This window comes from Chiroxiphia lanceolata, chromosome 1 (assembly GCF_009829145.1).
Source record: "Chiroxiphia lanceolata isolate bChiLan1 chromosome 1, bChiLan1.pri, whole genome shotgun sequence".
In the NCBI taxonomy this organism is placed as follows: Eukaryota; Metazoa; Chordata; class Aves; order Passeriformes; family Pipridae; genus Chiroxiphia; species Chiroxiphia lanceolata.
Window position 1 is genome coordinate 75,885,282 of NC_045637.1, and position 23,662 is coordinate 75,908,943.

A 23,662-nucleotide genomic window follows, 5' to 3' on the forward strand; every position below is an offset into this window, starting at 1 on the left:
CTCTGTGTTTCATCCTTGTTGATGCAAGACTGGGGAGTTACCAGCACCAGGATCCTGGCTCTTTGTTGCACTGTACTCATCCAGAAAGCTGTTAACAATAAAAGATTCAGAAGATAACTACTCAAATTTTCTTCATATTTTTACACTTTAGTTTATACTTTCCCCCTGAGACACTAAGAAAGCATTGTACATCACCTTGAAACCCACTTTTTTTCACCCATTCTCCCTAATGGACCAAACACTAATATTTTCTGTAGAAGTTTTGACCCTAAAAAAAGCAGTTCTTATGACAGAACCAGCAAGCTGTGTCTGGGAATAATTTTTGACTCATGGTAGACCTAGGGAGTTCTATATAGAACAAACTTACATGAGTTCCAGTTGGAACTCATTCAGAGTCAAACTAAAAGATTTGTTACAATCTTCATTAATCCAATACTTTATTTAATTTATGCAAAGAAGGTATTGGTCTAGACCATACCAGGATGATGACAGTGACTCTTAAGATTTAAAAAGTCTATCAATATCTATTTTAAAAATCCTTTGTAAAACATTCATGTCACCATTCCTTGTAGGGGAATAGCAGTACTGAAACTGAGGTAATCTCCAGGAAACATGACTTCTTTCTTTCACTCAGTTATAACTTCTCAAATGCTGAACAAAAATGCTGTGCCTCTCTTGGCTGTTTGAAAGATATGGTTAGCTTTTCAAAATGACAGAGCAAGAAATTTGCTAAAACCCCTGCTCATTCTTTGATTTATTGCCTACAACTGCTGGCTTGTCTCCTCCATTCTGTTCTGAAGAGGAAACAGAAGACTGAAGAAACATAAAGAATAAATATAACTCAGCCCCCTGGTCCATCCTCTGTCAATCAGAGTAATCCAATGAATTCAGTTTGTGTGAGTAGAATAGAAACAGGACAAGACAGTTCCAATACAGAGAAGTTAGTCTGGCATTACTGCCTAAAAAGCGACTTCTCCTATAACCAGTTAATTTAATCATAACTGCTGCTTCATTTGCAGTATCACATGTTGAAACTGTGAGAGTTTAATATGAAGGTTATACTAGGAAATTTTTGTGTGTGGGAAAGTGACCAAACCCATAATAAAAAAAGACATTATAAGCAGTCTGAGCTCAGAAAATACAAGTATTCTCAAAAATTCCACCTCTGAAAGTTTAACTCCATCATTCTGACCCCTAAAGTCATAGAATAATTTAGGGTCAGAGGGATCCCTGCAGCAAAGTCTAGTACAATCCTCTGCTCAAAGCAGAGCCAACTTGAAGTTAGATCAGGTTGCTTAGGGCTTTGTTCCATCAAGTTAAATGTCTCCAAGGCGGACAGTTCACACCCTACTTAGGCAAACTTCTTCAGTGTTTTACCATGCTTGGATTTTTTTAAGGTTTAATATCTATACCAAGGATATAATATTCATAATATATATATATATATTATATATGCATATAATATATAATATATAATATTCATAATTCAAAATAATTTAGATTTGCCTTTTTGCAACTTGTATGTGTTGCATCACAGTACACCCCTACGAAATGTGGCTCTGTCTTCTCTGTAGCTACCCATTACTTAAGATAGCACTACTAGAATAGTCCATTGATCAATGCAGGCTATGGAAAGACTGTATATCTCTACAACTAAATCTCCAGCACAAGAATATGGACATAGCAATAACTAAGAGCAAAGTAGTTGACGTGGCAACAACAAATAGCCAGAAGATCTTATGCAGTCTCTCAAGATGGAAAAGTTTGATTGTCCTCAGTAGCGGAGAAAGGAAAAAATATCTCTACATTACTATTGCCTGTTTTAGAACTGGTAGTGAAATTATAATGAAGAGTAGTATTAGCAATGTAAATGAGATATTATTTACTTAGACTGCTGGGTTCATTACTGTTGTTTACTGCCAACGTTGACATTTGAGATATTAGATTTGCCTTAACCTCTAAGGATATATTGAAAGGGTATGACAGGTAAAGATATTAGTCTTCTCTGAAACCTCAAAACAACACTTACTGGACCATTCTGTATTGCACTTTTCTTTCAATAACATATTAATGATTAAACAATTATCTTGCAAATATAAAAAAATGCTGTTCCATTTCTTTCCTGTCTGTATGTAAAACTTGAAAATCTACTCCTTAATAATGTATACCAATTTTACTGTATTAAAACAAACTTCCTTTGCCATAAATGATAGAGTAACCCAAATGCACTTAGAATGCACTCAATTTTTATCTTTTTCATGAATGAAAATTAATTTTAATGTCATATATTGTCTCCATTTTTATTTAATTCATCTACAAATAAAATACAACAGAAACAATATTTTAATAACTCTATTACCTACTCCAGGCTCTGGTGCTCACATTGTGTAGTACCTTGCTTTCAGGTTGACCCAAACTCCAATGAAAATAATGGGATACAGTGGAGGAAGTGTTTAGTAAATAGTTCTATTGATTCTTGAAAGGTTGAAGTTCATCACTAGTGAAAAAAATATCTTAGACAGAATTCTGAGATTTAAATAACATTATGGTGTGTAACAAAGCTTCAAGTGATACACAAATCTGGTTCTTTTCCTGTCTTTGTAGTACTATTGTGTTTTAGTTATGTTTTTTAATTGTTGGATGAAACTGAGTACTTTCCTGCTGTTGTTTTACCTTTTCTTTCTCAGAGAATAATTTTTAGTTGTTTTAACCTTAGTTTCTCTTTCCGGTAACCTGGGGCTTTTGGGGTTTACTTCCCCCATTTTTTATGAAGTAAGTTTGCCATTATGGCTAATTGCATTACAAAATTGACTTAGAGAAACCAAACACATGCTGTAAAACAGACTGGAATATCAGAAGAAGTGTGTTATGTGATAATAAGAAAGATAAAACATTTTTGCAATATAGTGAATAAATATTGAAAATTTCAAACAATTTGAATAAAACATGATTCCAGGAAGACTAGCAACTCATGAATTTTCAACTCCTGTCACTACCATGTGCTTTGTCCATTTCTTTTGCTTCTGACAAGACTGATTTTTGGACAGATACGGGGAGACCCAATATGTCCTGAATAGAATATCAACTCCTGGTTGTAAAATTCAAATTCATTTTGAGTGAGAAATACCACAAATAAAGAGAGACTGTCCTCACTGGACAATGGTCTGTTACATTTCAGCAGAGAGGTTTTTCCATTTCCATATATGGATGAACTCTGTTTTTCCCATTTCTTTGAATGTTCATAGGCATGGAAGCTTCTGAACATGTAGAACCCCGTACCTTCATAAAAATTGTGTTTGTTGGTACAGATAACAATGGACTTTCTGAAAATCAAACTCAGGTTGTTCATGTGGTTGCATTTCTAACTTTATTGGACAATTTTTTACCTGAAATCTAATAATGCCTTAGTATTTCTTGCACTGAAGTATCTATATAAATAACTATAGCTATGTATGTATATATAATTATGTAGATATATGAATTGCATATATCATTTGGCATTTTTTATTCACTGTTCAACTACTTGGTGCATAAAACTAAGTGAACTTTGGAAAGTTCTGAGTGACTGCAAATTCTTCTTCCTTCATGCTTGGCTAAAAGCAGAATTTTTTATCTGTACATTTCTCTCCTCTCATCTCCTCCCTTCCCATCTCTTCCCTTTCTTGTTGGTAAATTAATGCTTCATTCTTTCCTGAGAAATTAATTTTATTTATAAAGCTTTAATAAAGTCCAAATAGACAACATCCACAGCCTTTTCCTCATCCATTAAGCACATCACCTTGCCATAGAAGGAAATCAGTTTGGTCAAGCAGGACTCGCCTTCCATAAACCTGTGCCGGCTGGACCTGATCACCTGATTGTCCTGTACATGGCATGTGATGGCAGTCAAGATGATCTGCTCTGTGACCTTCCCTGGCACCAAGGTCAGGTTGACAGGCCTGTAGTTCCCCAGATCCTCCTTCTGGCCCTTTTTGTAGATAGGCATCACATTTGCTAACTTCTAGTCAACTGGGACATCCTCAGATAGCAAGGATTGATAGTAAATGATGGAAATTGTCTTTGTGGACCCTTCCACCAGCTCCATCAGTGCCTTTGAGTCAATCCATCAGGACCTATAGACGTTAGTGTCTAAGTGGTGTAGCCAGTCACTGACCATTGGATTACAGGGGCTTCATTCTGCTCTCTGTTCCTGTCTTCTAGCTTAAGGGGCTGGGTACCCTGGGGGCAAGTGATCTTACTATTAAGGCAGAGAAGGCATTAAGCATCTCAACCTTTTCTTCATCCTTTGTCACCATGTTTCGCTACACATCCAATAAAGGATGGAGATTCTCCTTAGCCCTCCTTTTGCTGCTGATGTATTTATAGAATAATTTTTAGTGTCTTTAATGACACTAGCCAGATCAAGTCCCAGTTGGGCTTTACCCCTTCTAATTTTCTCCCTGCATAACCTCACTACACACTTTTAATCCTCCTAAGTTGCCAGCCCCTTCTTTCAAGGGCAACTCTCTTTTTTTTTCCTAATCTCCAGTTACAGTCTTCTGTTCAGCCAAGCTGATCTTCCTTCCCATTGACTTGTGTTTCAGAATATGGGAACACCCTGCTCCTGAACCTTCAATATTTTCTTCCTGAGATACTTTAGCCTTCCTGGACTTCTCTGCCCTTCAGGACTGCCTTCTGACAACCAATCTCCTAAACAGGTCAAAGTCTGACCTCCAGACGTCCAAGGTAGAAGTTCTACTGATCTCGCTACTTACTCCCCTAGGAATCAAAAGATCTATCATTTAGTGATCACTGTGCTCAAGATTGTCTCTGAGCCCTAATTCGCCCACAAATCGTCTGTTCACAGAAACAGGTCAAGCAGAACACCTCCCCCAGCTGGTTCATCCAGCAGCTGCATCAGGAAGTTATTCCCCATACACTCCAGGAACGTCCTGGACTGTGTCATTTCTGCTGTGTTGTATTTACAGCAAATATATGGTAAGTTAAGTCCCCCACAAGACTTCTCCCAGATGCTCATAAAATATTTGGTCTACCTCTTTATCTGGGTTGAGTGATCTATAAGAGAATCCCACTTTGTTGGCCTTCCTCCTGATTCTTACCCATAAATACTCAATCTTGTTATAATCATCATTAAGCTCTAGTCAATTAAATCACTCCTTAACGTGCAGGCATACCCCACCACCTCTCCATTCTTGTCATGATCCATGCAGGAAAGAAACAGGTATTGTTTATAAATTGTATATAAAATTCTTCTCTATATTACCTTTGTTCTATAAGACAAAAAAGCAATTGACTTTCACCTCTAACACGCTGCTTTGTATTTGATGGAAGCAAATTTCTATGAACACCTTAACTGAATCTCTCTGGTGTATTTGTGTATGTATGTCTATGCAGCAGCCTTTGGCAAACTGAAAAGTTTTGGTTCAGTAGTTTTCTGCCTGGGTTGCATGGCGTACTTCCAGATGATTTACCACACAGCTTCCTGTACTGTGATGGGACATCATATGTTAGTCTTCGAGCAATTGTACTTCCTGCTGGTTGCAACATCCTGCTGGGTTTTTTGACCAATAAAATTGTGAAGAGTATGAAAAAAAGCCCCATATGTGTTGTCTGACTGTTATTTCTTTATATCAGATTAAGTTTACTATGATTTATGGGTTTTCTAGGTAGACTCATAAATGGTAGATGATCTACCAGAGAAGCAAACAGTAGCAAAATACAAAATAGTCTGGTAATATTAGAACAGAGAGAAGTAGACCAAGAAGAGATGTTTGATCATAATAAATGCAAAGTTGTTCACAGTGGCTGAATAAACAAAGATCAAGATTTGAAATCTACAATTCAGAATAAGGTAACGTCTCCAAGGAGCAATTGCAAATACAGCATTAAAACAACTCATTGACTCTTGTGTATTGGCCTAATATTGACTTTACTTAAGATTAAGCTTCCATAAATTGGCTGGGGAAAGATATGGAAGCATAAAGGTTTCTGATTGGAATATTCCTGTGTATGCACTAATTCAACAAAACAGTGAATACTGTTTACTTTTATGCATAGTTTCTCTGTATCAACATCTCAGCCCCTGATGAACTAAAAGTGATTGTTTCTTAGCAGATGAGTTCATTTTGGTCTGTTGGTGTATACTCAGAAGAGAAATAGTTTGAAAGAGAATCCTGGTTTTGAGACATTATCTACACTAACATCTTTATTTGAATGGCATGCTAGGGATTTTCAACAGTTCCTTAAATTACTTGAATGAGACTCACACAGCACACAGTTGAATCCTTAAATAATTTCAAACATTATGAATGCTTGAATAAAATTTGAGTTGCTTTTTATTATTTTATTTACTTGAGGAAGGGGAACATGAATCCCATTATAAGAGTCTTGTTGCATGAGGAGTATACACTTAGAGATTGAGAGACTCAGCAATCTTGTTTTGAACAAAATGGCCCTTTAAATAGATGCATTCAGAAAACCACTTAGAAATCATTCTTTAAATGTGGTAGGCAAATCATTAACTCAGTACAAAATGATTGTATAGTTTTTGTGGGTTTGACACTGCTGCAAGCTAGATATTCAAAACATCTAGTAACTGCAGCAGGGGTATCCCTTTCCAGCGGAACAAAAGTGTGGCAGGGTGGGGAACGTGTTGGCTATTGTTCATTGTCTCCTTTTGTCTCCTTTTGTTATTAATATTGTTGCTATTACTGTTTGTTTTCCTATCTCATTGCTGTTTCTGGTAAATTGTTCTTATGTCAAACTGGAATCTTTGCCTTTAGTGCCTCCAATTCTTCTCTCCATCCATCTGTGGGGGTAAGGGCAGGGGAAGAGGGTAGAAGGGGGGTGAAAGGGGTAAGTGAACAGCAGTGTGGCTTGGAAAATCTCTATGGGACAACTAAATTGGGGAGTATCATTCCTAAACCATGATGAGCAAGAACTGTTACTTTGAGTGAATTTTACCATTTCATTTATGCTTTTATTTATTTTATTCTTTTCCACAGTACTGGAGACTTCTATGCTTTGCTGAGGATGGCATTTTCATAATTTGAAAACCAAACAGTATAATACCAAATGGACTAAGAAACAGTAGTCACTGCTTCATAATAGGACGGAACTGTAGTGATCAGTGAGTTTGCACTCTATTATTCCATTTGTTTCAGGTAGGCATTATTAAATAATAAGAGATTTGGATGAAGGTAAATGGAGGATAAAGAGTGCTTTATTTCAAAGGTCAGTATGAAAGTAACCCTAAAACAGAAAAGTGTTTTAAAAGAGAAAAGAAAATGAAAACTTCCATCAACATGAGGGATTTGAAATAGATCAGAGAAGGAAAAATAAAAGTGTTTGAATGGAAATTAGCTCCATTGTAGCAGGTTTATTTTTAGGCAAGACATATAAAAAGCCATCAGAAGAAAGTAATCTGAATCAAGGTGCAAAGAGCTGACCCTGTCAGAGTTTTGTTTACAATAGAAATGGTAGTAGGCCATGAGTACCTTAGCAAATGAGCATCACTGGAAAAAGTTAAAACTATAGAGCAGGTTGCACATTACTATAATTATCTGCAGACTTTTCCACTTCATAAAGCTGTTGCTATAATGTAGTGTGCAATAATATCTCTACCATAAACTCTTTAACTGGGCTTGCAATGGGCAGTTTTTTCTCTAAATTTGTGACATTTAGTATTTACTTCTCTGTTCCTCTACTGGGTTTTTGGTAATGTTTTGTGCTTTACACCTTTTTTCAGTTATATATAATGAATTTTACCACAGATAACAATGACAGTATTTTTAGCATGCTCCCTCTTCCCAAGACACTTTTCTCAGAGCTGGTTAATTGTCATTTCTGATTACTTCTGAAAAATCATTTGGCTATCCAGAGTTGCATATGAACATTATTATATAATCCAGAATCAGGTTAGCATCTTTGCTGGGATCTGCTTTTCAAAGACTTCAGTCTTTATTTATAATGTGGCAAAGAGGAAAGGTATTTATTCAGCTTCCTCTCATTATATTTTTAATACTTAATTAATTTATGAAATGACGATTTTGATTTTAAAATTAGGATAGCATCAAAATACCTGAAACTCTAGCAACTGCTAGCACCAATTTAAATTCCACTATTATCTGTCCAGAGGAACGTGCTTTACTGCCCCAGTATAGACAAAACAGATGCAACAGCATAATGTATCCCAGTCCAATGCCATTTCTGTACAGCTATTTTGTCTCCTGTCTGAAGATACGGTGCACAGGAATTGTTGAACTGTATGTTGTCAGCAAATATTAACAAGAGTACAGTTAGTTTATTCTAGGGTCATAAAACTGAATTCCTAATAAAAATACCTCATCAATATCACAAGCAATCAAAAACTAATCATATCTAAAGGAACAGAACACAATTTTGTCTTCAGATCATTAATTCACACAATCCTTCTCAGTTTACAAAATCCTGAAACATTTTTTGAAGTACCAAAGTACTTAGCTACTTAGCAGTAAGATATTCAATAGGAGGAAACTGAAAATATCAGTGTATGTCAGTACCCTTCATTTAGACTAAAGAAATTCTTAAGATTTCCTGATGTTTTGAACTATGTTAAAATTATTGGAATGAGTAAACATTGTTTATATCTGCCTCTAACTATGGAAAGAAGGGGATCCTAAAGAAGACAATAGCCAAAATGACAGCCAGTTCTCTTCATCTTGTATTCGTAACCACCTTGAATTTGCAACAAAATGCTGTGTTCACTCATAATGAAAAAAAAAAAAACAAACAAACCCTGATGAAATAGTGAGATGTATTTGACAAAATTGTGTTAAACCATTAGTTCAAGTAAACTGGTAACAACAGGAGGAGTTCTACTGAAGAGTCATGGAACACCTGGCATTTAGAATGCAGCAGCAGCTTAATCTTCAGACATGTAGCCACAGATGTACTGAAATATAAAAAGATATTCCTTCAAGAAGTCTATTGACATACCACTAGGCTAACATAATTCAATGAATTTGCTGACTTTTGAACTTTTACCTTCAGGTATTACTCACTTCAAGGAACAAAGTCATAGAGATGACGCGTGTCTTATCTTTAAAAATGTTAAGACCTTCTGACTCTACTGTGAATATTCTTCCTTGATTCCAAAACACTGTTTTGATTCTTAATTGACATTTCCACAGGTATTGTGTCTGTATTCTTGTGAACTTTTGTAGCTTCGGTGTACCAACATGCAATGTTAAATTAGTGTGTCAACTTGTTTATTTCTTTCCTTTTCTGATGTATGTCAGTGAGCTCTTCACAGAATAACAATTCTATTGTGAAACACCCTACCAAAATCCTAGCTATTTTTTTAAGACAGAAAGTAATCATTTTTATTATATAACCAGTGACATTCTCAACAAAATCATGACCACAAATATAAAAGGGCCTTGCTTTTGAATTTTTTTTTTCCTTACTACCTACATACTGCCTGTGGGGCTAAAATGAAGCAAGCTGTAAATGATGTATGAAATAAAACATGGGATTCTGCTAGAAAATGAGCTTTGGAGAAACAAAAATCCCTCCAACTATTAACATCCTTTAAAAAGAAAAGAAACTTGTTTCTAGGATTTATAGTGCTGTGAATAAAATAATGGTACTGGAGAATACAAATGAGAATTGATTAAGTAAATGACAAAGAGACTTAAAGCAACTGCTGATGAAAAAATATTGGAAAAGATGACTTATTTTAATAGAGTCATCTATAATAGGTATCCAAATATAAATTGCTCTTCTAAGAATTATCATTCTTTATTATTTATCTTACATTGTAGAAACAATCCTAGTGTGATGTAGGTATTATCAAAAAATGTATCCTCTATTGTTATACAGCAGGAGCATTGCTTCTGCTTTCTAGAAATGCTTTCCATGTGCTACTTTCAAAAGAATTAAAAAATTATTATAAATTGTTAGCAAATGGTAATAATTATTATAATTCATTATTAATAATTACTATACAAATTATTAGTCATGCCATGTTAACACTATTAGTAAAATCATAAGAAACTTCAAAATCATTTGCATGAGTGGAAAAACACAGCATTGTAAGACAGACACGGATGTCATTTGAGGCTATCCAGGATAGTTTGACATCAACTGTTAAAACAGGGACTATAAAAGAGCACGTTTGAAAACATACAAGTGAAATATGTGGGCAACATCTAACCTTTTTGGTGCTACAGATTTCCAGTCACTGAGTTGTTTTTTTTTTAATGGTTTTAAATGGAAACATACTACTAAGCTGCTCACTGATGGTGTTTCTGGAGAACAAGTCTAATATGAAAGGTCAGTATTTTGCACGTTTGAAACTCAGTCGTTTTAAAATATAAATATTGATTCTTTAGCACTGTGGAGATGTTGCTACTACCTAAACCGGAACACTTAGCTAGACACGTTCCCACCCCAAGTGCAGAATGCTGATACAAATCCAACTTTAAAACCTCTGAAATCTTCTTCATGGAATATTTCCACACTTTAGTAACAACCGTTCAGCTCTGTAAGTTAATATTGTCTGATGCCAGCTGTTTAATTTAAAATCAGACCAGGTAAATGCCCAGTAGCTTCATACCTCTGGAGTGCTATGTCAGCATAGACTGGTACAGCTCCTACTGTTACTGAAAGGGCAGTGAATAGCCTGATGTGCACAGAAAGCTTGAATAATGATAGTGGTCAAAAGGAAATTGAAGCAGATAGGAATCTGTAGTCAGAAATGTTTTGGTGAGCAAGTTAATACACAGAAAAATAGCAGTTCACCAGTGACCCTTGGGAATCACGGGTGGCTGCTGGGTTCATCACTGCCCTCAATATGAGTGATTTTGAGACAATACCGTCCTTCATCTGCCTGGTTCCAGGGGCCCTGTTTCCAGGGTATGTGGATCTGGAAGAAAAGTGCTACACTGAGGTGTGAGGTTTGGTTCTGGGGACTTCACTACCGGGCAAGCAACACAAGGCAGGGAGCAATGCATGATTTGCACACTGAAAGATTTAAAAATGGTATTTTTCACTTACCTTTACAGGAGATATTTGATAGTAGAAACCTGTTTATTAGTTCCTAATGAATACCTGAGGGAGCAGAATTTCTATTGCTTAAACATGGCCATTAATCACTGAGCATGGTGAGAATAGTCTTTCATGAAAGTTAAAGTGACTCATGGTTGAAATTTTGTTGATTTCTATGTAAAAATTGGCCAGCTGAATCTTTATTCTTTATGTCATCTACCCTATGATCTGTGTACATGCCAAACTCACATTCATCATTACTTTGGCAGGAATAAGGTGGGATGTCAGACTCCTTTTCAGAAAAGTGGATGCACAGACTATCATGCAAATTTTATTTTCTCCACTAAAGTGTATAATTCCCATATTTTAAGTAAATGGTACAGCTCATGTGTCACGCAATACACTTGAAACTCTTTCTATCAAGTTAAACATAACATTTACAAGTTTAGCTATTGGCAAGAAGGTGGCATTAACTTCTCTCTCCAAGTATCACAAAATGTATATAAACACATCTCAAACTCAAAAATGTCTTAAAAAGATACAGTCAAATAAATTTAATTACCTCCTCTGCACATTAATTGAACAAATTAACACTATAAGAGTTATTATCTAATTATACCATTAACTGAAAACTTATGTCTTATTCTATACTTAAAGTAGTATCTTAAATTTCTTTCTCTTCCCGAAATAGAAAAGCCTGTAATTATCTAAGCTTCTTAATACTCTCACAACTTTCTCTATGTGTAATTAAAATATTAATACAGGCAGGCAAAAATATTAATACAGGCAGGCAAAAGTATATACATGATATATGTGTATATATATATAATCTATATCTGATAAAATATTATTTGAAATATAATATGCATAAAATATCCTATAGGCATTCTTGAAATGCCCAATAATGCTATTTGATGTTCATTTGTATCATATGGCATAACCTACCCTTTCAAACATTTTAAAATTGCAATAAATGTTCTAACTTTAATTCAAGTGTTAATTGGATAAATTACTATGGTTTGCTACCATTTGGAATACCACAGAATATCTGAAGTAATACATTGTGTGTATACAAATTTCTTGATTTAATTAACATATAGAAAGTTAGTAAATTTCAGTTTAATGCTGTTTAGACACGATGTTGACTCGTGGTTAAGCAAAGTGGCTTGAGACAAGTTCACACACATGAAGATTTATTAACAGGGAAGTTATGTTGAAGGAAAATTAAAAACAAAAATTGGTGAGAGGGGAAAGGATAAGGAGAGAGGAGGGAAGTCGAGGAGGGAGGTGTTGTTATTGCTGACTGCAGCACGCTTAAATCAAGGGCAGGTTCTCATGCTGCAATCACTGACTAGGAGATCCATTGTAGCAGCACTGTTGGAGGCTGCAGGCGCAAGGATATGGGAATAACAATACAAGGGCAATTACATGAGGACAGGAGGGGAAAACACTCCCCTGGCAGCTTGGATGAAGGATTGTGGAGCTGGTCCTGGAAAGCAGGCCATGGATGTGCAGATAGAAGGCCCTTACAATACAAAAGACGAAGCCACCTGAGGCAACGTACAGCACATCTCAAGCCATGGTGACTGGTTGGTTAGGGAGATAAAGCTGTTCCTGAAATAATTTAAACTGGTTTTTTCTGCATGTGATTCCTGCCTAATTTATGAGCATATGCAGGGTACAGTCTTTTAGTCAGTAAGCTTGGCTTGGAAGTTGTGGAGGAGGACAGAGGGGGCAGCATGCTCACCCTTCCTCTGCAGAGATCCACATCCCCAGCCATGACAGAGCTTCAGCCCCTCTTTTCTGTGAAAGTGATTCTCATGGCTCTTACATCTAGGAAACCTTAGCACTTGCGTGGAGGAGAGAGGCGACAGATTCTGACATTATGTTCACTGTCAATAGATATTGTATAGAATATCTGATTTCACAAAAAAAAATCATGTCTATAAAAAAAAGACATATACATAAAAATAGATTAGGAGTAAGTGCCTCAGCTTACTCATATCCTAGTTATAAAAATGGCATTGTTTAGCAATGGATTTTAACAAGGTTTATTTGTTTTCTCTTCTAAAGTAAAATTTTAGAGCTACTTTCTGTAAGGAGTTGTGGGAAACAAATTTATTCTAATGGTCTTCTGGGAAAAATGCAGAAATACTGTGTTCAAGTATGACATCATTCTGTTATTTTGGGCAATGATACATCCATAAAAGAAAAATCATCAAAATGCTTATGAGTCTGTTTTCTTTAAAACTCTCAAATATTTTTTCCGAGAACAATAACTACGTATTTAGAGATACACAGATATCTGAAGAAAGCAACAGTCCTGTTGTCTGATTTTTGACAACTCACAGAAGACATGATCATGTGCATTTTCTATCTGTCATTGACAAGAATGATTCTGTATTTCAGTAAATGAAAGAGCTGCTATACAGTATTTGTCCAAGAGGATGTGAAATGGATTTTGAGTGCATAGGAATCAAGCCATATGTTAGAATGGAAGCTTCTGCATCCCTAGAAAGATTATTTTGCTAGTGGGTATACTCTTACCTCATCATGTGAAACAAAAGTGGGAGGAGACAGGTGACTCTGGAAACTTCTCCCCATGGTCAAATCCACAGCTTTCTGCAGCTGTTTTTCTGGCTGCCAAAAGGTAACCACTGTCACAAAATACTGCTCATATTTACTCCTTTTGCCAAGCAATCATAACCAAAACAAGAGGCAAAACCTGTGCCAGTGTTAGTGCTGATCCCTTTACCCCTGGGAGGGCCTTCCCCATGGAGCTGCTGAGACCTGTGAGGAAGAGTGGAAAAGGATTCCTGAGATCTGGACAAGGATTTATATTGTTTGGGCATTTTCTGGAGACTGTTTCTGACCCAGAACTGCAGAAGCCACATTCAAAGGTGTGGGGCAGGTCAGGCTGACAAGGATGCTTCATCTGCAACAGACCAACTGCTTGAGCTGTGGGCTTATGTGCCAGAGCCACCCTAACATTTTTAATTTCAAATGTCATTGTTTAGTGCTGGTCCACCAGCAAATAGCTGCTCAGATGTACTCTAGGCAATCAATCCACATGTAAAGGAACCTCAGATCTCTGTTGGGCTTTCTCATCTAATTGAGGGATGAAAATCTGTTGGGTATTTAATAGGGATTGTTTCCAGGAATTATTAACTTTCCTTTTCTACACTATGGATGGGCAGTAAATGGGAGAGTAGAGTCTGATTCAAGGCTTCTTCAGGTAGAGGAGGCAGTCGTGGTGTCACTCATGTCCAGGCTGCCTGTAGGGCTTAAGTTCCAGCAGTCACCCTTTTGCCCGTGTCTGAACTTCCCCACCCCAGGAACTCATTGGTTGGTTTGGCTTAGACAGTGAAATAAGTTGTAAGCATTGAGTGCTGTGGTGTCAGAGCAGAACAGCAGAGAATTCCCTACAAAGACGAATTCAAATAGACTTTAACTACTTCAAAAATATAAGTCCTAATTGAAGGAAGTATCTCCTCAAAAGCAAAGTTGTAAAACCAATACATCATCCTCCTGTTCCATGCTACTTGTAAACAAGTGATATTTCTCCTTAAACATTAAAAAGAAAGGCAATAAATTTATTAACAATTTTTAAACATTTAACATATATAATTATAGTAATATTGAAATGTGATCTGCAATTCATACCAACATAATTAGTAGGCATAGAGAGCACTTATAATCCTCTCTACAGGTCACTCACACATAAAATTATATCTTGGATTAGACAATTATGCTTCCATATCTATTTTCGGACAAGAGCAATGGTCTTTATGGCAATGACAGGTAAGCTGCTCTTTATTTTAGATAAACTTGTTGTGTTCTAACATGGGGAGTTGGAATTTGTATCTTAACAAATTCTGTTTGACAGAAGAGTGTTCCCCCTTCCCACATCTTTAATCATATCCTAATATTTTCCTTTACACCTCTATATATAATTGAAAAACAACAGCGACAACAAATTTCTCACAATTCACCAAATGAGTATCAGATAACAACTTTTAGCTGTTTTCAATGCTTGATGAGAATAGACCACTGGTTTTCATGGATTTTTTTTTTTAGGAGTTGTCCAGTGAAACAATTTTCATTTTAAATTTAGGGATTATTGTGCTCATGATGCTGCATAATTTGACTTCTATAAGATCAGAATATTAATTTGTGCAATAAGTGTCAGACATCTTCAGTCATAAATATCTTCTGACTATTGTAAATTTACAAGGTCAATTTCTTTCATTTAATGAATCTGACTTAATTTCCATGTGAAATATTTTGGCCTAGCTGCAACCCACTATTATAGCAGAGAATAGGAATAAAAATCACTACATTACTTGGTACTATTTAATAGCATCTTTCACACTGTGAAGTGCCCAACCATCTTTAATTCCCTAGTCCTTCTGACCTATTCTGAACAACCTTACTCCCTATTTACTCCTTTATTCCTGTATTTGCTACATGGTATTTTATAATTTACCATGGATTTACATATCCATACTTAAATTTCTCTTAAAAAACCACAAAGGTCATGCATCACAAAGAGAATAGGTTTAGCTTAGATACTAGGAGGAAATTCTTTACTATGAGGCTGGAGAGACACTGAAACAAGTTGTCCACAGAGGTTGTGGATGCCCCATCCCTGTCAGCGCTCAAGGCCAGGTTGAATGGGGCTCTGAGCAACCTGGTCTAGTGGAAGATGTCCCTGCCCATTGCACGGGGATACAATTAGATGTTCTTTAAGGTCTGTGCAAGCCCGAACCATTCTATGACTCTATCATCAAGGGTTCCTTTCAAAGAAGATATGCCTCAGAAGTGTATCTGTGTTTTTCAGTTTTAATGCTCTCTTGAAAACTGGTAGAAGTTGTGATGGCAAAAAGTATTTTCCATTGTGCCCACTTGCTTGCTATATAACTTAATTAATTTGGTATGCAAATCAATGTTTAGTTTTTCAATTGTTGCTATCTAAAAGAAATGTTACATTTTTGCCAATTATTTTAATAGCAAGAAATATTTAGGCAATATTCTCTATTTCTGATTGAAAATCGATATTGCAAAATAGAAAGCAATCCAGAACACATTAATTGGGAAGACAGTCTCATTTCCCTCCTCTGCATCTTCATTTTTTAATTATGAAATGTGACAATTAAATTTTTGTCTAATAGCCTATTATCTTACCTTTTAGAGTTAAAAAAGAGGAAAGTAATGCTTTGTCTACTTGTTCTTTGACTTCAAAGATAAAAGATGCTACATTTCATTTACAGAATCTCACAAAAGGAATGCAGATAATTATACCAAAGGATTATGTAAATACTAATAAAAAGAGTAAAGTATTCAATGAGTTCTTGAATTCATGCGAGATAGCAGGTTTTCATGTCTTTACAAGCTGAAGTTATTCAAATGTCCAATTAGCATTATGAAATACCACTTTTCTTCTACTTAAAAAATAGTTTTTAATGTTTTCTTCTCTGATAACAATGAGATATTCATTAAAAACAGTACAGTGTAGGTGAAACAAATCAAGTGATGTAAGATGCTAAAAAGAGTGAAAAGAAAATTATTTTCAAAGACATAAAAAGAAGTTTTGTAGCAATGCCCTTCACAATGTAAATATTCAAAATTATGGGGAGGGTAAATGATGCTTCATTTTGGGAAATTTTTGGAGGCATTATTTTCCAGTTACTGTGAATATATGCTGAAACTATTACTCTGTGCTTGCACTTACTGAGACTTGCAGGAATCTGAGTTATATGCCCCCTGAAGCTTGCTTTAGAGCTATTGTCGCATCACTTCATCTTTTTATGAACTAGTTTTCTGCCTCCATAGAATCACGAAAGAGCTAATACAGACAAGTGAAGATGTCTCTTAGGACTCAAGTTATTTTCAAGACTCAAGGCTCTTGAGTAAAAATAATGTGTTTTAGAATTACCTCTGCTAAGCCGAGTTTCCACTTGCATAGTACAGAATGGAGGGGAAGACTTTTATGCCACTGAAAAAAGAACTCTTTAGTGCAACTAGCAGGAACCCAGGGGCAAAATATCGTCCAAAGGAATCTTTCTGGAAACACAGGCTTGCCATATGACTTTGTAGTGACATGTTTGTAATATGTTTATGTTTTAATCAGCTGTTTTCTGTGGAATTGATCGATTTCATGCATACATCTTAGGTTTAGAACACACCTTTGACAACTCAATGTCAATGATCATTATATGAACTTCATATACTCATAATAGGGATAGAGACAAAAGAAGCAGAGACTGCCTTCAGAAATCCCTCTCTAGATTAGCACTGAATGTAAGTTTTGGGTAATTAATGAAAATAAACCTATACTTCCAAAGTACAAGGGAGAACTGAAGTTTCATATATAATATTTTACTTCCTGGAAAGGGAATCTTAAATTAAACCTTAAATTTAGCTATTTCAGAAGTAAAATAGCAATTAGGCTCTTCAGATCTTTTCGTGAAATAAAACAGAAGTATCATGTAGTGATATGAGATGGGAGAGGAGAAAGAGCTGAAGTGGAGAGAAATAAATATTAATACTAGAAATATTGTCTTATTTTTGTACTGTAGTAAGTAGTATCTGGTGGAAAGTAAAATAAATGTTTTTAATCTGAGTTATGATAAAATTCCAAGGACATTTTCTGTCCTTGTTGTCAAATTGTGGGAACAACATTTCTGTGGGATGAGTATCTCACATAATCTGTTTACTTAAATGTTTTTGAATAGTATCAAAGTTATTAAAGTTTTATAATCTTTTCTTCTTGCGATAATGACCATATAATTAGAAGTCAGTTATGTAATTAAATTTGTACTTGTGCTTAGATTTCATGTGAATGTAACCAGTGATTCAATTTCTTCTCCATGATTATGCAGTGTCATAAAAATTTAAATAAATATGCTACAAAGCAAAGTGTGAATAATGTAAGTTATTAGAAAGAGAACTTGTTCAGTCTAAAGTTGCTTAATCATCATATGTTTAGTTTATTACTGCACTTTTCCCTTTTATTACTCTCAAGAAATTAGAACAAACTTTATAGGCTCTTAAGCCTGTGATTTATTTTATTATGTAAACAGGGCTACATTTCCATATTCTGTAGACTTTCATTACTAAGCCTCTGATCCTTGGACTTAATAAGAATAATTTCTTGGGAATATCTTCATCAGCCCTCCTGTTGATCATGCAATCATGTTGATCGTGTTCATCAGCGTTTTATAAGAAGGCCATGGAGTAAAGAGGTATGATAAGAAAGTCACACTTTCATTAGATAAGGGTAAGAAGCTGTGTGGTATTTATTCCTATACAAACCACAGAAGTTAAAAAAAAAAAAAAGAAAGTAGTTATATTCTATAAACAACATTGGCAAAAATATCTCTGTTTCTACATTAAATTAATTTCATTTGAAAGTTAGGTTCAGCGACTGCTTACTGAAGAGGAACATTTTGTCGGAGGCTCTATAAGCAAAGTGAATACAGAGGTGAGTGGAGTTCTAGGCATGCTAAAAAAGCAGGACTCTTGGAGATAGTACTTTTGGACATGACAGCTAAAGTTTAAAGAAGTCCAGTTTGGTTCAGGTGTGCCAGTAGGAGGAAATACTTTTTGCTATTCCCTTTCTCCTTGTCCAACGCAAAGGACAAAACACATTACAATTAAACAAAAACTTCGGAAAACAAGAATGAACAGAATCAGAATTTGAGGATTCTACAAAAAGATCAGAAAAAGGAATGAAAAATGCCTTTGTCCTTGAAATACTTTATCTAGAAACTGAGATAAGTGAAGTCTGTTCAGCATGTTTCACTGTCCTACCAAATCTCTATAGATTCTTTAGGAGATATTTTTGAACTATAATGGAAACACTATTGAAAAGAAAGCTGAGGTATAATGCTTCTCTTTTACGTTTTTTCTCTCAGATATGATTTTGGAAAAGTCTTTAACTGATTTTGCCTTAATTTAACTAGCTGCAAAGACTGATCACATTCAAGTATACATATTAGTCACTGAGCTGAACAGACTTTTATTAAATGTTCTTCTGGTTGAGTATAACTATTATTTAGAAGGAATTTTTATTCCATGTTATGATAAACATTTTAAAAATATTAGTTAATACCCAGATGGAAATGGAATTCCTCACATAAAAAAATACTGCTAAATGGTAAAATCATGGCCCTTATGTTAAAAAATCCTGAAAATGTTTGCTGTTATGTTACGTATTTAAGTTTTTATCATTATTATTTATTTAATATTTAGAATGTATTATCTTATGCTGTGATATCATATGGTAATTTTTGAGTGCTTTACACTTCCTAAGTTTGGTTAATGTTCTTTCAAGATGCTTATTGCTGTGGTTTTTCCCATATTTTTGGAAAATCTGCCTGACAACATGAAATTCCATGGATTGGCATCAAAATATGTAGCATAAAAACCATGTGATTTTCTAGGAATATTCATCTTTCTTAATGTGCAAACTAAGTTGTTACCTGACTTTCAGACCAATGCTGAAGACACATAAAAAATTCTGATTATGAGAAAACTGTTCAGTTCGTCTAGTTTAAACCAAATTAGAAGTCAAGTGTTTTATTGATTTCTTAACGATACGTAATTAACCTACAGAGAGTGGCTCAGGATCAACATCAATTTAGCACCAGAAAAACCATACTAAGCATACTTTCATAATTATTCTCAAAAAGTTCTTATCTCACATACATGCAAAACGATGGCAAATCTCTCCCTCCCTCACAGGCAAGGTTTAGTTCCCCACTTCTGGTACTGTGCTTTTGTTACTTGCAGATGCCTCCTGTGGGAGACATGGATGGTCTCATTTGTGTCAACCTGTGCAATCTAAGTACCTCATCTACCTGTTTTTTGAACATCTCTGTGCCTGTGTGCATGCATGTGAATTGATAACAGAGTGACTCTTGGGAGTGGTCCTGTACAGGGCAAGGAGCTGGACTCAATGATCCTTGTGGGTCCCTTCCATCTCAGCATATTCTGTAATTCTGTGATTCTGTATCAATTTTTTAATTGTAAATCTAATATTGTCACTGTTATAATTATAGAAAATCTTATTGAATCACATCATAAATGGTAAATTAGTCAATGATTAAATGTTGATAAACCCTTTTCACCGTCATCTTTTTGTTTCCATGTCCTTTGCACATGTGGTATCTCTGTAAGTTGTTCTAAATTGTTTCTAATTCAGTTTTCCTATGTATGCTTCATCCAAGTAGTTAGTAATAGTAAACTTTGGCATTGAACTCTATTAAAGTCACACTTTCACAAATTCATATTAAAACCTGCTTTTTTGTCAATACCTATGATGGTGATTCTTTAAGCAGCCTAACCACTCAATCATGACAGACCTGTGCTGAACACTGCAGCTCCTCTCAACCCCATCCCTTCCTCTCTGAGGCCCTTGGCCTGACCACATCCTGCTCTAAGTCTTAGACCTTGTGCAAGGTCTAAAATTAGGCAGTTTTGTTGTTCCAGTTGCTACAATATCAGGAAGAATTGCCTTATGGCATGTTGCTTTCCTTCTATCTTAATTTTTTTTATCAACTTTTTTTTTTAATTCTAACTCTTTCAATCCCTTTCAAAGGGCATATGAGGTAGGAGTAAGGGTCATCTTCTGTGATTTTTCTAAAAAATGTTTTGACTTACAATCAAATAAAATTAGGTTTCCCTTTCCATTAATTTTCTTTCCATTTTCTAGAGTCCCCAGTTGTGAGCATAGCAATAGATGTTTGGGGTTTTTTTCCTTGGTGCTTGAATGCACCAATCACTTTAGGAAGTACCTTCTGGCACTTTAGTGACTGTCACAGACTGAGAAACACTAACTCACCTGAAGTATCTGGCTTCTGGGTAATTGGAAATGCTGATCTGAGATTCAGAACTTGCTAGTTTTCCTCCCACGTCAGAGACTGGAAGAAAATGTTTTCCTGCACCTTGTAGCAGTAGAGAACATTAAGCTGTTTGGACTTTTTATCACAGAGAACTAAGAAATCTTTCAGGGGGTCAGTATGGACAGAAATGTCTGATATTTAAACTGTTAAGGACTAGGAAGGCATTCAGGGTGGTGATCTCCTTATCAATGCAGATTTGATTAATGATGATTGGGCTTTAATAAGGTTATCAAAAGATGCAAAGGCCAGCTCCTGGCAGGATTTTAAGTTTCTCTTTGGACGGCAACACTACAGAAAAAAAGATGGCATTTTCACAATAGGAGAACACTTTTTTCTACGCTTAGTCTTAAAGTGCAAGCCTTTTGGCTTCACTTGAAAGTATTTCACAACCTGATTTGCAGGCAGTGTTATCCACCACCTATAGTCACGTCTAGAGTGTCTTCACTCTGTTCATGTCTTTCTGTTGTATTAACAACTCTATTGGCAAACCAAGCAATTTCCTAGTTTCACCTGTACGAGCTGAGGAAGAAAAAATGGTGGTGGACAATTTAAGACCCTCTATCAGTAATTGGAAGTGTTACCATCAATTATAGGTCAACATTTTAGCCTTATGAAATTACCTGCAAAATTGTCAAAATAAAATGACTGAGTACTCAGTTATTTCAAAGGGTTGTTGAAAATAACACAATATAAAGGATCTCCCTTCTTCAAAAAGCACAGTCTCATGCTTTATGGAAAAGATTCATCATAGAATTTCTGGGATTAGTTTTAAGTTACTCTGAAAATGCTCATTCATCTTTGTAGTGATAGTGTAACTGTAACAAGTTTCCTTTACATTAAATTTAAGTATTAAAATGCTACATTGAAACAATATGGTTTTTTTCTAATTTTTGAGTCATTAAACTAATTTGAAAAAGAATTTTAAAAAACCTGATTTTTACTTAAGAGTTGTGTTCCTAAAGAAAAGTGATTTTCCACTTGTTCGTTTACTCACATTTTACAACTCATTTAGTCATATTCACCTTATATAAGGAAGAACAAAATGTGAATGTTCAAATATCAATGATTGAAACACCAACATTTTGTGAATGTCTGAGAAAATAAATTACATTTTACCCCTGTGTAGAATATTTTAATACAAACAGTCTCTGACCAGACTTTATTTTTCAGATCTGCATATTTGGCTTCCATCTGGGATCATAGCCTTGCAATCTGATGCAGGTAATGTCTAAAATTTATATATTGGACAGTAAAAAGAAAATTTAAAAGGAAATAATACTAAAAGAAGGAGAAACATTTGCAATTTTGTCCTGCTCGTTAGAAACATCTATCAGCATTAATTTAATCAAGTTAGCTTGTGAATGGAAATTGAATACTTATTTCTCTTGTATCATTAGTATTTGAATATTTAATGTTTTCAAATGTGTGAAAAAGGCTGAAGAAAAGAACATGGCACACAGTGTGAAAACTCAGCTATTCCTTGATTGCATTCACAAGAAGAAACTAAACAGAAGAACATTGTTGCAGTGCTTTTTCTCTGGGTTTAAAATTGCAGAATCAATTAAGTTTATTTTCTAGAATGCTCAAATATACTTAATTATTGCAATGGGTAGTAATTAAAGTATAGATCAACCAATTAGTTCTCATATATAAACAGAGTTTGAATCTTAGTGAAAATTACAGGTAAAAGTATAGATACAGTTACTATGCCTTCTTTATATCTATTAAGATTACTCTTTACTGGCACAATGATGTCAGTATAGACAACAAGATAGACAACTTGGCCATAGTGTTTTCCAAGATTCTTTCAGATATCATGTATTAGCTTGTTGATTACATTTTTTTAAAATCCTACTCAGTGTCTCCTACCTCCAAAAAAACCCCAAACCAAACAAAAATCCAAACCAAGCAAAAACCCAAACACGTTTGTTTTTCCATGTAGTTACACGAAATTAAAGTGTTCAGGAATGAGAGTTCAATTCTGAATGGGATAATTCTTCAAGATGCACTATTCCCATTCCAGATGCATGCAATACCAAGAGATATCAAGATTACTAGCTACTATACTGGCATGCCATTGGATGAGTTTCTCTCTACCATCTAGAATTAATACCCATCAGCCACAAGCCCAATGACTTTATGTGAGTCCTCTGTCCCTCTCCTTCCCTATATCGACTAACCTTTTGTACAGAATACTTAACAGTAGCACAGAAGTGTCAAATTAGACAGACAGGCAGACATATATATTCAGCATTGAAATTGAAGTGATATTAATTCTTTTTCACTTCAAATGAACTTAGTTTTCAGTTGTCTTCTGAATTCAGACAAGTCAAAGGGTAGAGGATTTTCCTTCCCTGCAGTTATTCTTACGTGATGAATTTTAAAGCTGTGAGAACCATACCTGCAGTAAGAGTAAATGTCTAGTTACACACTGTGTGTGTTTTCCTTCTGCATCAGACATGGAAATGAAAATAGCTATCAGCAAAAAGATAAGTAAATTAGACATCCTTCAGATGTTGGGTTTTGGGTTTGCATTTTTTTCAGTTCTGATCTGTGTTTTAAAGGTTATATGGGAGGAAAAATCATCCAGTCTATATGTAGTTGCATGAAACTGGAATGGAAATTATTCTTTTTAAGGTATAAGAATAAGAGAGTTTTTTTTTAAATGCCAAGAGAGTCAGTTATGCATGAAAATACAGGAAAAAAAAATCAGAGTCAAAAATCCAGTC